Source organism: Prunus mume, linkage group LG7, assembly GCF_029339155.1.
Source record: "Prunus mume cultivar Tortuosa linkage group LG7, ASM2933915v1, whole genome shotgun sequence".
Classification (NCBI taxonomy): domain Eukaryota; kingdom Viridiplantae; phylum Streptophyta; class Magnoliopsida; order Rosales; family Rosaceae; genus Prunus; species Prunus mume.
Genome location: NC_142704.1, coordinates 4,012,317 through 4,017,798, shown reverse-complemented (window position 1 = coordinate 4,017,798; position 5,482 = coordinate 4,012,317). Strand labels below are relative to the sequence as shown.

At 39.8% G+C, this 5,482-nt stretch overlaps 1 long non-coding RNA gene across 1 annotated transcript; it reads right to left on the bottom strand.

Annotated features, from left to right (window-relative positions):
- Window positions 1-330: 330 nt before the first annotated feature.
- On the bottom strand, window positions 331-916 carry LOC148915277 (uncharacterized). Its single transcript, XR_016128512.1, has 3 exons — window positions 808-916; window positions 546-630; window positions 331-434 (listed from the first exon to the last, which is right to left on the bottom strand). It is a non-coding gene; the product is annotated as an uncharacterized LOC148915277 (long non-coding RNA).
- Between the last annotated feature and the right edge of the window lie 4,566 nt (window positions 917-5,482).

The following is a 5,482-nucleotide window of genomic DNA, read 5'->3' as shown; positions in this document are numbered from 1 at the left end:
CGACAAAGTCAATTTTCTACAGCCACCCAATGGGATCGAACATTATACGGGAGATAGACCTTGCGGACTTTCGTCCATGCTTGTGCATACCCATGTTGCCATGAACCCCAGACAAAGTGGTGTATATTTCTGAGGTAGTTAGGGAGGGTCAACAGTCATTGAAGCAATTTGTTTCTCGAACTCGCCGCACTTGGCGGTGTAAATGGCTGTAAAAATTGCTGCAAACAAGTGTGAAAGACACGTTACATGAACAGGATCCAATGCAGCAAACACAGCCAACAACATTACTCCTACCAATGCAACAAATTGAATGACACATAATATGAATACAATAATACCTGCAGACAAAACTCGGCAGTTGTCCACTCCGTTCCAAATACTTGAGGATGAGAGAGTTGTCTTTTGCGTATTAGAAACATGGCCATGTCAAGGTGCTGACATTTCACAACACAACAACGACCTCAATATTAAAAAAATAATGGCCACATACTCAAAGTGATCAATTCAGAAATTTTTCGAAATAAAGCACGGTTCAAAAGTATTACCCTCGAGCTCATCCATGCAGTTTCATCTACAAGTTTGTAAAAAAAATCTGCCCCAACTACAAATGGTTCGAGCTCCAGCTCCGCACTACAAAAAAATAAACTTGCAAAGGTAAATTCAACCATAAAAAAAAACTAATGGACACCTTGCATAATATGACAATGACACACACACGAACAATTAGCTACGTAGATATTGTTATTGTACATGACTGCATACATCAAAAAACATGTATATTGGTTTTGCCAAGTTACAATTCCTAACCTGATGTCACTTTTCCAAGCCTTGCAAACTTGTATCATAGCCTTCACATCGTCCATGGCCACGGGTTGTGTTGGATCAAAACGGGCCTCAGGTGTCTGTGCATGAAAACCCAGTAGTCGGCCTCTTTTTCTGGAGGATCGGTGAATGGACTCAACAATGTTTTCGCGGGCCGCTTCAGTCTGATCCTTTGCCTTCCGCATCTAGTTTCTGAACCGTGGCATTAGCCTCCTTGTCCCCTTCATCACCAACCAGATTTACACTAGTTTCCATGGGAGGCCTCGCCTTCCGTCCCACCCCCAATTTCTTTCTTATTCCAATCCTCTAACAAATTTAACATTGTTTTACAAATAACTCTGTACCCTTCCCTATCTTCCGGACTAGGAATGAGGGGTTCTTCAAGACTAGGAACCTTCACATCTTCCGAAGTAGGAACCTTGTGAGGTTGTTGGTGCACTTGTTTGTTACAAACTGTAAGTGTCAATTTCAGCGACCGACTTCCATGGTGGGAAGCCTTCCACAATATCAGCAGGACTTTGGCTTCCTTTTAGCCCCTTGTATATGCATGGCTACAAAGCTTCCACTCCATCAGCAGAGGACTTCGCTTCCCTTTCAGCCCATTCCACTCCACCATAGGTATGTTGCTTCCATTTCAGCCCGTTCTCAGTATGCATGGTCGAAGGCTTCCCTCCATCACCGCAACTTGTGCGTCCATTTTAGGCCCTTTGTTGTCGGAGTAGTAAGTTCATTCAAGGGTGACATTTCATTCTGCCTCCTTCATTCATCTGAGCAGTCCACACTTCCTCATGCCCTTGTCCACCATATAATTTTTTTAACTCCTCCATCTCCAATTTAAAATAATGTTCCACTGAAGCAATTGTTAGGGTCAAATTCCCAATAGCCTTTTTATTTCTGTCACACTCATTCTCATGCTTCAAACAGTTCTTGTCTACAATAGCTTCCAAGTCACGAACTCTGTTCCTAAGGCCCCGATTTGAACTACGTAGCTTTGCTAACTCATCCTTAGTGCTTTCTAATTGATGCTTCAACCTGCCAAAGTCATTAAAAGACCCTTTGCTGCATAAAGTTATAATGCAACAGTTAGAAATCTTACAAAAGCTAAGAAAACTATTTCCACTTCTTTCGTATCGTATTCTCTACATGTTCACAACATTGGAAAAAGGTCATGCTCACCTTAGAAGAGGAGGGAAGGGTAGTTGTTTCCTCAACATCCGCCTCTTTTTCTTCACTAGAAGTGCTGGTTTTGTCTTCGCCCTCATCCCCAAACAATTGAACAATTTCTTCATTGTTCTCATCATCACCCCAACTCCAGTAAGGTTGTTGCTTCTCAATATCAGTCGGCCGGAGAAGTTGCACATCAACCTCGATTTCAAACACATCTAATCAATCAGTGAACTTTTTACTTGTTCCTAATCATAACCTGAGTAATACAAACTGAACTAACCTCAAAGTTTTCATAAACTTGACTCATAACCTCCCGAAAACGGGCCACCGTGTTGCTCCTCCAATGTAATATTTGAGGGATGTGCCTATTCTCTTCATGGACCGTGAAATGCAATGCTTCCAATGCTGGGAAGACTTCAAAAGCCCAAATCTGTTGACAACAATCAAACATCAAAATCTGTACATGTATTTAAATGAACTAAAACATTGTTGGATATGTGTTCACCTGAAGAGCGAAGCCAAACCCCCTTATGATGTACTCTCTGGCTCTACTGCATTCCATTCTTGTCTGCGCTCTCTTCTTCCCACGTTTGTTGGGCTTTTTTCTGTTTTGAGGCACCTTCACTCGTTGGTAATCAGGCGAACTGCCCTCAAAAGTGAAGCATTTGTCATCGCATATGACACGGCACCCCATGGATACTTGTCAAACTCTTCTAAGTCTTCGGCCAACTTCAAATAGCGCATGTCAATAAGCACATGCTTTTCAGTACCCAATAGCAAAAAATGGCAAAATAGACCATTTCAAGCTTTAACGCATCGTCATCATCTGTGCACTCAATGAAGGCAGTGTGTAGGTCCAAAAGGGTGGGAGGTTTATTGCTCAAGTATTTTCGCTTCAAGGGCAGTTTTCATTTGTCGCCTTCGGAATGAAAGGAGCTTTCAGACCTTAGGCCGTGATGAGGCAAAAGTGTTGGGCTGTGAATTGTATCAACTTGTTACCCACAATGAATTTTATCCCGTTCACCTGTGTAACTGTCTTAGGATCAGCTTTCCTCATCAACAGCCCGTGGACAACTTGTGAATTCCACTTCAGGTCCTCTATCAGTAATAGATGACCAAAACAACTCCCCTCGAACCTCTGTAACTGCTGCGTATTGAACTTCGCCTTTATTGTTGTAATGGCGGTCCTTGCGTGTGAAAGGGCAAATGGCTTTCCTTCGTACTTCTCATCCTCAGGAATCATAAGCTTTGCTTTACAAGCCATTCTAGAGTTCCTTGCACAACAACATCATACATATGGATCATTGGTTACCCATATTTCATACGTACATTACTCAAACTAATACTTTCAAGTCATTTAATATATGTATATACATATGACAAAACCAGAATTGTTTTGAAGCCTCTTTTCTACTCTCCAACTCTCTCCACACTCTGCTGTTATCTACATTCCCTTCTACAAAATCTATATTCAATTCCATCCAAAAACCAAATACCACCCAAGTGTGAAAACAAGTTCATGAACCACGGATCCACTTCATACAGGGTTTTGGCGAAATGGCTACAACAATTACTCCAAATGCATCAATGCGTACTAAAATCTACTCATTACCATAGTCATATACATGTCTACTCATGGAACATCAGTATTGGCAGTTATGGACTCTGTGTACAAACTAGACACGTCAAAATGTTACTGCAGCTGCAACTGCTAAACATAGCTAGATGAACATGAAATTTCTAAACAGATACTAAAGCCCAAGAAAATACCATTTTCAGACATATATGACAAGCTGCAAGCAAGGACTAAGAACAAAATTTAGCAGGTTTTATAGCACAGGGAAAAGAAACATCCCACGCCAACTTACATTAGTATTTCAAATTCACATAATTAACCATTAAGACTGGAAGGGTGCAAAACTATGCTACTAGGTGCTGAAACAGCAATGATACCAACAAATTTACTCATGCATTATTACTCAACAGCTAATTTAGGGCCTAGTGAGGTAAACCTGTGTTATAATGGAATAGCCATTGCCACCAGAATAAATTCCCACACTAATTATGCATCATCAAATGGAAGTGAAAACACGCATCACAAACGAACCAATCCCAGATGACAATACCAACTTAAGGCACTTCATCGTCCACAGAGCAAAATCAATACACCAATACAAGTTTCATCCAAGCATGAAATAATTCACAGTTAAAATACATTATTATTGCAATCTCTGTAATTACTAAACTTCACAACATCACTCACAGGTTACTGAAATTATCCTTCTCAAATGAAAACCATACAAATGCACAAACTAGTCAATAACAAATACATAACCAACCTTAGAATCACTCGTTTTGTGCACAGAACCGAATTGGAAATCCGAGCAACACCTACAAAAAATCACTATTTTTGTCTCTGACAGGATTGAGCAGGAGGAGGAAGTATGTGAACTAAGTCTGAACCGAAACCAGGATTTAGGGTTTTTTGAGGCCCTGAAGGAGCAGAGGAGAAGAAAGACTTGATTCAAGACATGAAAAGAGAGGCGAGAAATCGTTTGGGAGTGTTAGGTCGCCAATCCATGGCCAATAACTCCCCAATAGATATGTTTTTATATGGAGGGCACTTCGGTCATTTCACGTCCCCAAGTGATTATATTAGAATACAATTTGTAGCCTGATTATTTGAGCACACTATTTCTGATTTCTGATTATACCAGCTTATTTCCCAATAATAATCTTCTCCCTCCCAAATTCCATGGTATTGTATCATGTTCCCAGCTATTTACTTGAAACTTGTGTTAATCTGCTGTCTTGGATCTTGCCAAACTCTCCAAAGGCATCGATGGAGTTTCGAAAAGCTTAATTAATGAGTTGTTTATCTTCAATTAATTATCATTAGACTATTGTAAAAGGAGGAACATTCTTGAGGCATAAGCCTTGTATAATAGGTACAATATTATGTTATATTCCTTAAATATATGATGCACGGTATTATTATTATAAACTAGCCAGTCCTCTATTAAGTCACAAGTATTGACTACATTTGTATGATGTCTATCTCAAATATATCTCCATCCGAAATTGGTGCATGGTTTTCAATTTTATATTGCCAAGTAGAAGCACAAAATGAAAGTTTGTTTGTGTGTGATGTGCGTAAATGGCCATGCGGATTGTCAACCTAGTCACTAAATTCTACACCTAACCATGTTCTTGTATATAAAAGCTAGTGAGAAATTTGAGAATAATGGAATCATGGAGAGACAAAGACAGGTGTTTAAATTGCATTTGAAAAGCGTCCAAAATGTGATCCATGACTTTCTTTGCAAATTACGCAAATTTTGGGCATAGCTGGAAAAAGAAGTCGAACCTACTGCAAATTTGGAGGAATTTTACAAAATTTGAAACACATAATTGAAATTATCCGAATTGAAACTATGGACATAAAATTGACAAAATTAAAACTACAGGAGCCAAGGCGGTCAACATGCGACAA